The sequence below is a fragment of the Symphalangus syndactylus genome, chromosome 4 (assembly GCF_028878055.3).
Source record: "Symphalangus syndactylus isolate Jambi chromosome 4, NHGRI_mSymSyn1-v2.1_pri, whole genome shotgun sequence".
Lineage (NCBI taxonomy): Eukaryota > Metazoa > Chordata > Mammalia > Primates > Hylobatidae > Symphalangus > Symphalangus syndactylus.
Genome location: NC_072426.2, coordinates 13,179,566 through 13,191,866, shown reverse-complemented (window position 1 = coordinate 13,191,866; position 12,301 = coordinate 13,179,566). Strand labels below are relative to the sequence as shown.

The 12,301-nt window shown below is 38.6% G+C and overlaps 1 long non-coding RNA gene across 1 annotated transcript in view; it reads right to left on the bottom strand.

The window, feature by feature from the left end:
• The window catches only part of LOC134736441 (uncharacterized), a 208,306-nt gene that overhangs the window by 50,308 nt on the left and 145,697 nt on the right, over nucleotides 1-12,301 (bottom strand). Inside the window, exon 2 of the long non-coding RNA XR_010120438.1 lies at nucleotides 6,387-6,499. This is a non-coding gene — a long non-coding RNA (uncharacterized lncRNA). The remainder of the gene's footprint in view (nucleotides 1-6,386; nucleotides 6,500-12,301) is intronic.

Below are 12,301 nucleotides of genomic sequence, written 5' to 3'. Positions count from 1 at the left end.
TTTTCTCAGGGAGAAAAACAAAAGCGTTTCAGTCAGAGGAGCTGGGTTCAGGTCTTGCGCTTACTAGTTATGTGATCTTGGACATGCTATTAAGCTCTGGGTTTTTACCTCCCCATCTGTGAAGTGGGAATAATGACAGCATTCTGTAAAATCAAAATCAAAACAAGATATAATGAAAACTGGAACACATATTATAAAAAAACAATATATGACCATTATCATTATTATTAGAGGAAAATTTGAGGTTAGTGCAATAAAACTTTTAATGGCAAAAACTGCGATTACTTTTGCACCAAGCTACCTAATACATAATGATATATGAAGCAGTGAGTGTGACTCACTCCTGTTTTCTGCAGGATTCAATAGAGATTCTGCCTTCTCAAGTCAGACAGTGTTGCCTATTGAATATATCAATGCTAGCATCCAGGAAGAGCTCACTCTGGCACACATGGGGCCTAGAAGCAAAGGTGATTAGAGGGAATTATCATGAAATTACCAGGATTTGGGGCCAACAGGACAGGAAGCTTGACTTTGGGAGGAAGGGCTAGCAACCAGGGAACACTGGTTCCAGGGCAGGATCAGGACTACAAACAGCACATTATGACTGTGTGGATTTAGGACAAGAACAAATATTTTCATTGGTCCAGGTATGGTAAATACAATCATCTCCTCCACCCTCAGTCGTATGCCCCTGAGTGTGGATTTAAGACACAGTCCTGATTTCCTGGCAGTATTGGTCTTGAATTTTTGCAGAAACATACTCTCCCTAACTTCATATAAACTTTGGTTGGAAAAGACCTTTAGGTTTACAGCAGTCAGGTAGTATCCCTGTAAGGAGTGCAGAAAGAAACCTAGTAAATTTTCATGGGAAAACACACTTTGAGTTATTAGATGAAACCAATACCTATACCTTATGTGAAATATATAGTGTCTGTTAAATACAAACCATTTGTGCTTACAAATGTTCTAGTTGAATGGTAGTTTCACTTGATCCTTCAGAAAAAATTTTAGATCATTTTCTTGAAGCCATCGTGGTACTCAATGTTTTACTTTTTATTCCCATTCTCCCCTTCAGAGGTGCCAGGTTCAGAAGTTATAACCAGAGGTGGAAGGCCTATTATCAAGACCTAACTGCAGCAGTGTTGGCAGAGGCTCCATATTACTATGTACCTTTCCGAAATATTGAAGCACTCGCAACATCCAGAGAGAAAAAATCATTAGGTGTGTATGGTGAAGGTTGAATAGGAGGAATTACTGTAGATTGTAATAAATCTAAATTTATGGTGCAGCCATGTCGTTGCAAACTTACTTTGTTTAATAAGAACTTAACAAGAAGGAAGCAACCTTGTATGATTAGTGACCAGTGAAATAACCTTAGGCTGCTTTCCATTAGACCTTGATGCCTGTTGCAACTTCTTAGGTGAGGAATCTCTGAAGACTTAGTTATTTGGCATGAAAACGGTTTGAAAATCCTTGTCAGCAATTTCCCAGCCACGTTCAAAGAATTTGGCACTTGGTCTTCCGGGTTACATGTTTGGGTTGCGCCTTCAGTCATTCTGAGGTTCTTATGTGAAAAATGTATTAAAAACGTAGGCTACACATCAAATGCTAAAATCCCCAGCACCCTCGAGGTCCAAATTTCACAATGCTAAAGACAAAAGTTTTGAGGAAGAACCACAAGACCCATCCCAGAAATCAGAAAATTGGAAAAAGCATGTTCTTCCTTGTATACCATCTATATTTTCCTCTACCTGGCTCTGTTTGAGAGCCTCCTTTGAACCTAAACTTAAAGAGGAAGAGTAAAGAAAAGGAGCCTGAACAAAAATTTGAACTGAGAGAATCTAAAAGACTGAGAAGTGAGACTGGAAATAAGAGATACTTGCAGGAAACCTTATTACCATGATTTTAATTCATTTACGGCTTGGACAGCAGTATAACACAATGTAAGCAGCTCCAGATTTAGAGCTAGGAACACGAGTCAAATCTGAGTTTGACTCTTGCTAGAAGGTACTCAGACATGACAATTGACCTCATTGAGCCTTAGTTTCTTTATCTGTAAAATGGAGGAATAGCCCATGAATTACTAGGAGATCATGTACATAAGGTACTCAGTACAGCAGTTGGTTCAGAGTAGATTTTCAGTAATTTGCAACCACCTTGTCTGCAGGAGCTGAATTATTCCATGCTTTTTATATGGTGTAGGGAAGAGGTTCAGGAAGAATCCGCTTCCTCCCCACACAAAATTATCTTTTTTTAATCACCCAAATCCCATTGAGTTAATTGTTAAAGTATTTACTCCTTGTATCTTTCAAAATCTATCCTAACTTCTCAGATGGTTTTAAAATCCCAAGCACTGATAGAAGTTCTCACGCTCAAACATTTTCCTTCATTATTACAGACTTGGCTAAGTCTTGTAATATTCTGAAAAAAAAAAAAGAAAAAAATTGCTAAAACCCAGTCATGAGAAAATGACATAGACAACTAATCTAATCTGTTTTTCTTCCTTACAGGAGATAGTGACACAATGTCCACTCTTTATTGCATAAGATAACTCTCTGTCTTTAAAAGATTTCCAATTGTTTGAAGTCAAACTAAAAGTAGGCAGGGGAAAAAAAAAAGGCATTATCTAAAATATCTGAGCTTGAATTTGGAAAGCAGTCCTGAGTAATATTTATACAATGTTTTAGAATAACAGACTCATAGAATTTTCCAGTTGACTATCCTTTAAAGATAAGAGAATATTTATATATTTGTTGGTGCTATGGCTTACTGTAAAAAAAAAATCCACTTAATTCAGAAGGTTTATAAAACAATGCTTTACTTACTGCCCACCATAGCAAAGAAAGGTTTTATGCTCTTAACAAATGGGTTGGCATTGAGAGGACTTCAGTGACAATCTCATAATGGCTGAGCATCTCTTGTCAAGTCAAAGGATATATAGCAAGTTTTCTCTTTATTGACTCATGATAGACAATCCATTCTCAAGTAGAATTTGGTCGCATATTCTTTATTAAATAACTAAAATATCCAAGCCTAGTGGAAGAGGAATTAACTGGAGTTTTATAAGCTTAAGCTCTAATAGTAGATGTAGTAGATGATCTACAAAGAAGGCCACCAACTTTGTGTCTCTTATGCCTGTTTGTACATTACACTCCTCCATTCAAGAGGTGGAGACTCTCCTCTTTCCCCTTGCATCTGGGCTGGCCTTGATCAATACAATGCAGCAAAAGTGACTCTGTGCTACTTCTGGACCTAAAGAGGCCAGATGGCTTTTCCTTTTTCTCAGTTGAATGCCTGCTATCTTGTAAGAAGTTTGAACTTCTTAATGAATAATGAGAAACTATTTAGAGAGAGAGGCCAAATGGAGAAATAATGAAGCACTCCACCTGATAATCAGCACCAAAGTCCTGGACATATTAGTGAGGCAGATTGGCTGTTCCAGCCCAGATGAGCTTCCAAATGTATGCAGCTGCATAAGCAGCCTCACTAAATACCATATGGAGCAGAAGAACCACCCATCTCAGCCAAGCTAACCCACAGAGGGGGAGTTTTTGTTTGTTTTAAGTGCAAAGTTCATGTGATTTGTTATAGATGAAAAGAACAGTGAATATAACCTTACTGACAGTATCAGAAAATGGAGAGTAGCAATTCTTAAACTTGAGCTTTGTAAATTGCAGAGTCTTAAATGTAGCAATCCTAGCAATATCAAGGATCAGTAATTCAGGTTATTTTCCAAAGAAAGTATTATTTGATTGAGTGATGACTACCTTCTTCTTGATGTGACTTGAAGTGTCAGTCACATCTCTTAACTTTTGCTGCAACAATTTCTCAGGCCTGAAATTGCCAGCCAGGAGCTCCTTCAACAGCAGATCTGGTTTTCCTCAGTTAAGTTTAAAAAATGCACAGACAGCAAACACACACAACTGTTGTACATCCTAACATCCTAACATTGTTGTGCAAATAATTAATCTGAAGAGATGATGTCTTCCAGCAGATTTGTCGGAGGAGTTTGGCAAAGATTTTTGTTTTTTTTTTTCGAGACGGAGTCTCGCTCTGTCGCCCAGGCTGGAGTGCAGTGGCGCGATCTCGGCTCACTGCAAGCTCTGCCTCAGCCTCTCCGAGTAGCTGGGACTACAGGCGCCTGCCACCACGCCCGGCTAATTTTTTGTATTTTTTAGTAGAGACGGGGTTTCACCGTGGTCTCGATCTCCTGACCTTGTGATCCGCCCGCCTCGGCCTCCCAAAGTGCTGGGATTACAAGCGTGAGCCACCGCGCCCGGCCCGGCAAAGATTTTAAGTCACCCAGAGAAGTAGGTAAATAACACTAAGCACCCTATCATGCACACAGAACCCAGAATGTTTTCTATATTAGAGAACAATTCAGGATATAGTATCGAGTCAGGTGAGAGGTAGTGGAAGCCTGAACAGGTGTCATGATAGTGAAGGCAAAAAAGGAAAGATAATGACACAGAATGTGACAACCCTTAATATATGGTGGGTGAGAGATTTAAAGGGATGAACAAGAAGGGATTTTAATATCTAAATATAAAATGGATGTGGTATAACATGTTGCTTTCTTTCTTGTGGTGGTACTAGCAGGGCTTTAGCAAACCATCTTTTATGGATATGAAAATTCCTTTGACTTAATACTGCCCTGAACTCCTACGGTCTACAACCACAGGTTCTCTCAAACGTAATTTTTAAAGTGTTTTCATTGGACTACTGGGCATATATAGCAATTTTGATGAGAAGAAATATAAATTTGGAATTTAAGTTGACCCCATGAAACCGAAAACAAAACAAAACAAAAATCCGAGAGGGAGTACAAACACTCAGGATGATGGCTTATACTGCAATCACTCAGAGATCGAGAGCACATCTAAGTTCACCACTGACTAGTGCTTTACGATTTCTAGTAACTTTTCCTGAAAAGTTCAAATGTGACTAAACAAAACGTTTTAAGGAAAATATCCTTTGAAAAGCAGCAGATCCTCTAGCAATTTTTTCAGGACTTTCATTCCCTGGCAAATGCATAAGGAATTTATTTCTTATTTTTTTCTTGGGCTTTGTCTGGGATAACACATTCTGCTCAGCTTAGTCATAGAAAATGTTCATGTTCACTGGTGTTTAGGCATATTCTCAGGGAAAACTCATGTTTCTTATCTTCTCCTCACTACTGGAGTGTTGAAACATTCTATACCATGTAAAAAATAACCAGTTTCATCCATGTCCTTACAAAGGACACGAACTCATCATTTTTTATGGCTGCATAGTATTCCATGGTGTATATGTGCCACATTTTCTTAATCCAGTCTATCGTTGTTGGACATTTGGGTTGGTTCCAACTCTTTGCTATTGTGAATAGTGCTGCAATAAACATATGTGTGCATGTGTCTTTATAGCAGCATGATTTATAGTCCTTTGGGTATATACCCAGTAATGGGATGGCTGGGTCAAATGGTACATGGATGAAACTGGAAAACATCATTCTCAGTAAACTATTGCAAGGACAAAAAACCAAACACCGCATGTTCTCACTCATAGGTGGGAATTGAACAATGAGAACTCATGGACAGAGGAAGGGGAACATCACGCTCCGGGGACTGTTGTGGGGTGGGGGGAGGGGGGAGGGACAGCATTAGGAGATACATCTAATGCTAAATGACGAGTTAATGGGTGCAGGAAATCAACATGGCACATGGATACATATGTAACAAACCTGCACATTGTGCACATGTACCCTAAAACCCTAAAGTATAATAAAAAAAAAAAAAAAAAAAAAAATAACCAAAACCCCAAATTCTCCATGGGCTCTATAACCACTCCAGGTACCTTTCCTCTCTCTTCTCACAGCCAGACTTCTCCACATCTTCATATAATATTTGTTTCTCAATAAACCCTAAGTTGGTTTCCATTCCCACCACTTTACTAAAGTTGCTTTTACTATAGTTTCTAATGACCCCGTGCTGTCAATTCCAATGGGCAATTTTAGTACTCATCTTTTTTAACTACTTCTCAGCTTTCAGCATAGCTGACTTCCTTCTCTAAGAGCTTTAGTTGGCTGTTGTTATAGATTGAATGTTTATGTCCCTTCCAGATTCATAAGTTAAAGCCTTAACCACCAATGTGATGTGTGGAAATGGGGCCTCTGGGGGGTAATTAGGGTTAGATGGAGTCATGAGGGTGGGGCCCTCATCATGGGATTAGTGCCCTTACAAGAAGCATCACCAGAGAGCTTGCTCTCCCTCTCTCCACATGCACAGACGAGGTCATGTGAGTACACAGTGGGATGGCAGTTGCCTACAAGCCAAGAGAAGTCTCAAAATCAACCCTTTACCCTAAACCCATGCAAATCTCTGTGGCTTAACACAATAAAATGGACTTACTACTTATGTAGCTCTCTTCTGTAAATCAGTTGGTTGTCAGAACAGTGGCTCAGGATCCAAGGCTTCTTCCACACTGTGGATAGGCCATGTTCAGCATGTGGCCTCTGAGGTTACTATGGGAGGGATAAAAGAATGAAGGGATTGCATGTGAGAAATTTTTATGGAACTTGCCTGAAAGTGGTGGTCGTAACATTCATAAAAATATACCCCTGGTCAGAACTCAGTCACATGGTCCCACCTAGCTTAAAAGAAGGCTGGAAAATGTAGTTTAGTTATGTGCCTAAGAAAAGGGGAAGAAACATGGATATTGGTGACCATGAGCTTTCTTTTCCAAGACAAATCTTTCAGTCCTGTCTTCAAAACAGATCTTTTATTTATTTCTCGTTCCCCATTAACAACAGCTTAATCCAAGCCACTATACTCTTGCATCTGAGATACTGCAATAACTTCCTAATGAAGTTCTCTATTTTCATAATTGTTCCATTCTTCCCCCAGTTGACCAAGTAATCTTACACATGAATATAAACTTGGCAACTGCTTACTATTATTTAAATCTTGCAATGCTTGCCCATTATCTTAGGAAAGAATCAAATGCTAAAGAGGATGTACAAGGTTATGCATGGTCTGCCCATTAACCATCTCAGCTAGTTTGCTGCTCTCTCCCTTGGTCACTACTATCCATACACAGGATTATTGGGTCAGATCTTCCCTCCTCTGGAAAGCTTTTTTTTTTTTTTTTTTTTTTTCCATTTATCTTAGTCTTGGCCTTAGCCTCTTACACATCCTTCAAGCCTCAGTTTAAATCAGTGAGTTTAAATCACTCCCTCCCTCGGGGACATCATTTTCCCTAACATTTCCTCACACTCATGCCCCAACAAAAGGCTGGGCTTCCCATTATTTCCCTTTTATAATATCTGTTGCTATTGCAAATTAAATAATCTTTGTCTTTAATCTGTCTGCCTCCCTAGACTGCACTCTCTATTAGGACAGGAAATGCATCTAGCACCAAGGTCACCTGCCTGAAGCGTGTGGTGTCTGACAGCTAACAGCAGTGGTGTGCTGGAGCCTATGTGTGCTGGCTCAGGACAGATGATTGTTAAATTCCCAGCAATATTGTAAGCTGGTTATCAAACAGCCATTATTAAAAATTCAACAATAGCAACTGATGATTCAATAAATTATATTTAAAACAGAGGTAGTAAATACCAAAAAGCCATTATTTCCTAATTACTTTACTACATTTTATTGTCTATGGTCTTGCGGTTATTTATGTCTATTGTATCTATAGGTGGAAATATTGAATAACAGTGTGCTATGCATATCTCATCCCACCCCATGTTCAGTGAATTCATTTTGGTAGCTTGAAATTGGTCATGGTAGATCTATTAACACTTTGAAAATTAGCAAATACTGCAAATCAGGGTTCCCTTCCACTTCCAACCAGCCAGTTTTTAAACCTTTACTAGCACACCACCACCCAACAGGTACCTGAAAACTATATGTTGAATGAATAAAAGAATGGCAGGTGTAATGCTACTGTGCTTTCCTCCACTGTGACTGCAGAAATGTGGATCATCCCCTGGCTTGCTACAACCCTACCGATCATCTAAATAATTCAGATTACCATAACTTTACCAGTCATGCAAATAAATTAGATCCAAATAAATCAGGTGTCTCTAATCCATTCAGACAGTTTCAGCAAAGTTGTCATTTTTGTCTGAATCACACAGATGATTTCCTTGGTTCTCCATTTATTTTGTAAGTAGACTAGCCTCTGTTCTAGCAATTAAAGGTCATTATGGCAGCATTTTCCAAGCGTCCTGTTCTGTGACAGACTTTCCCAGTTATTTTTACCAGTCTATCAGAGGTCAATAAAATTGATCAGGAAACATGCATAACACAATTGTTTAGGGTCACATGGGATCTATAAGAACTTGCGAGTTAACTGAGCAATTTAGAGTAAAGGTACTCTCTAACACTTCCACCTTAATTCTGAATATTTTTCCATATCTTGGGAGAGTCTGGAAGTAGTGAAGTCAGAGCTTTCAGCAGGGCAGAGCCTTTTAGATCTCCGGTCTCCTTTGATCCAAGAGCATTTTGCATATGCAGTAGCATAGTGCCCCTCCCGTGGCTTTTGACATAATCAGCTTTAAATTGGCATTATTTACTTGTTGCCTTGTTTTCACCACTAAATACAAATTCCTTCAAGTGAAGAAACCAATTTACACCTGTCTCTCTAGAAAGTCCAGATGGAGTTTTGCACATCTCAAGCATTCAACTGAGGTTTACTGAAGTAGGGACATCCATCTCTTTTGTCCCCTGGCTAGCTCTTCAAGGTATTCTCACTGAACCTGGAAAACTGTAAGTTTATAATTTTCTTGGTTATTAGATTGGTAATTCATAAGGAATGTTTAGGAAATATACAAGAGTAAACATTAAGCCACTGAAAATTTTGAAATCTTATATTAAAAATGGCTAAAACACATGAAATTTACAATTTTTTTGAGAAATAGTTTTGTCTCAAAATTAATTGTGTAATGGGATTTGACTGTAGCTCCTGGCTCTTTTTGCTTTGCCATGAAGTCAAAATAATGTTCATTATGTACTATCATATTTTCACTGACTGTGGTTGCTGTTTTAGTGTGGTTCACAGTTGGAATACAGAAAACAAAATAAATCACGAACAGTGTAGGAATTCAGAAAACCTACAATTGGCATTTGTTAAAAAAAAAAAAAAAGATGCTTCTTTTTCAGATTTTTTTCACACTTTCAGGATTAACAACAATAAGCAAACTGGCATTTCTACTGTTAAAGTTCATAAAGCTTTGAAAAATTATTTAACCTTCATAAGACCTTCATAAACTCTCTATAATACGGTCTGTGATTCAGAGTGTGGGCAATGCTCTGTCTGGCCCAAAAGCATTAAACCCCACTAGCATAGAAGAAAGTGAACTTTGATGGTGCTATTTTGTGTGTTTTTACTGTACCAGTGTCTGCCTGAATATGGCTGCCTGCGCTAAGCCCGGTCCTGCTGGGCTTAGCCATCAGCTCTGATCATTTATCTGACTCCCTGTATTGTGGCCAACAGGTGGGGAGCCATTTCCAGGAGGACTGTGACCACCTATTAGAGTCATGCTGGGGTAAGGCTGACCTGGCCACTGCAGCATGGGTGTGCTCTACCTGCTCCCTCCTGGGCTTGCTGCCATTGGCCACTCTTGGTTAGGTGCTGGCCACAGTCTTTTGGGTGGATGTTATGCATCCTTTCTGGTCTCTGAGTCTGTCAACAAGCTACACATATTTAATGTGGCAAAAAATACCACATTAAATATAAGTATATATTGCATTAAATAAAGTAAAAAATAACAATAGAAGTTCTGTATTGAAGAGTTATATTAGTGAAGAAATCTCAGACTTTTACCCTGTGGAAAAGTAGCTTGAGATAAATACTCTTGAAAACAAATTTACAAATACGATGAATTAATTTTTTAATATAACAGTTATGACCAAATAGAATGTGAATACCAGTTATAGATGTGTAAAATCTTTATTGCATAAAATAATACATCGTAGAGAACAGACTCTAAAAATGATTGTGTAATGAAATGATTTTTTTTTTTTTTGCTTCCCACTTCATTATTTCTGGTGGATTTTGTTTTAATTAAAAAGGACTTAAAAATCCATGAAAAATCTTGAATAGCCCATAAGGAGTTTTATAAAGAAATAGTTCACTATCTTATCAAAGTAGGAAGTGAGACAAGTTGAATCTCTAGCTATGTGGGAGCATTATTTGCTTTTCTGTAAGGAGATATGCTGGTAAATAAACACCTATCTCATGATTCATATTTGGCACAAATGTACTAAATGGTCATGTTTAGTTTAGTTATGGAACAGATATTTGATTATATTTCACTGTTTAGTTGGTAAATCTACTAGCATTCCTACTACCATAGTTTCCTATAATGACAATGTATAGCACTGCTTTATTTCCTGAAGTTCATCTTTTTGATGCATGTTGGGTGCAGGAGTTTCAGTATTTCCAATCTACCTTCAGGCTGCCAATGCAGAGGAATTACAATATCCCTAAATAATAGAAATAAGTTGTCCTTAAAGGGAATAAACTCCTCCCTTCTCTTCCCCTTTCTTCTTATTCTCCCTCCTCTTCCCCTTTCTTCTTATTCTCCCTCATGGATGAGAATGAACAGTGTTGTTTGTTTTACCACTGGGAAGGAGCTGAATAATCATATATTAATCACTCAATATGTATCAGATTATAACTATAATTAACATTTCATATAGCCAAATAACATTTTATTTAATCCATATAATTCTTCACAATAGACTCTTATTTTCTCTATGTTACAGATGAGGGAATTGAAGCTCAGAGATGCTAAATAATTTGCTGAAACTCACACGGCTGGATATGCACAGGTTTTTCTGTCCATACTCTTTCTGCTACGTACACATCATGCTGAAGGCAAGTAGTTCTTCCCCATTAGAGATAATAAAAAGATATTCATTAACTCCAGTAAAATAACTCTGCTGACCTGATAAGGCTACACATAGTAACTATTTTCTTTTGAAGAAAACTCATCAGCCTTGGAGAAGACAGAAACTGGTGGAAGGCTGTCTCAGTAGTAGTGTTCACTGCCTTTCCATTGGCGTAGGTAAAGGTACCATGCTATCTTCCCTTCGAGTGGTATGAAGTGACAAAACACACGTGTAGGGGAGGGAGCTCTGAAGAGATGAGGGCATTTACTACAGAGGACAGCTCTGTAGTTACATTGCATGGTCTTCACTATTTCGGATGATAGCCAGTGTTACTTGTTCACTCTTATTTTATTGTGGGGCCATCAATCCAGCAGATGAGTAGTCCTTGCTTCCTACCAATAGACAAACTCCATTCTTTCTTCTACCCTATCACGACAACTGATGCTCACATCCCAGAACCCAAAAGTATACATATATTGTTATCGTTTGACCCTCGAGGAAAGGGGAAGTAATTGAAGGAAAGAAGATGTAACCAGCTGAGGAGGCCAGATATGAGTGCTGCATGGATTTCCAAGGACAACAGCAATGCAAAGACATTATCTGTCTCACCCATTTAGTGCACAAGAGATAGAGCCATTGACTACAACACAGAATATGGCTAGAAAACACCAAAGGTGGGACCAACAACACAGCTATGAGTTGAAGTTTTCCGTTGGCAAACTTGAGGAGGCTTGTTGATAAACCTAGGATTGCATCACTGATTGGTGGTGTTGCTGCGGGGATCAGGATTGACCTTTCCCAAATATGGGTTCCTTCTGAGATTTGATGAAAAACACAGTTTCCTAAAAGGAAATGTCCAGAATCGGTCACATATGTATAAATAACTCTACAAAGTCCAGTTCCACATAACTCCTTTAGATCATGAGGCTTTTCCCCAACCACACAGCTACAGCCTCCCTACAAATAGGCCTTCAAAACCCTGACATTGATCACAGTCCTAAATTTCTTGCTGTAGCACGAACAACTGCAATGTGTCTCTGGCTTTGAACTTGGCCTTTTTTCCATCATCATGATAGGAATGCCATCTTCTGGTGGCACTACCATCACTCTCTAGGTTGGACCTGGACACTCACTGTTGTGGCTCCAAAATGTGTCCTAAGAAGCCAGCCTAGGCAGCCATATTTCAAGTGTGACCGATTTGTGTCAACTTGAGCAAGTTAATCATCTCCCTGGGTTTCAGTTTCCTCATTTGTCAGTAGAGCTTGAGCTAAATGATAAAGTCCTTTTCAGGTATAATTTGTAGTAACTCTTACATATAAATAAAGTTTATGTTAAAATTTCTGGGCTTCCTCAAAGGGAGGGGCTCTGGGAATATACATTTTGACTTAACCTATAAATGCAAATATTTTTCCAGGCTTCCCTCTGTA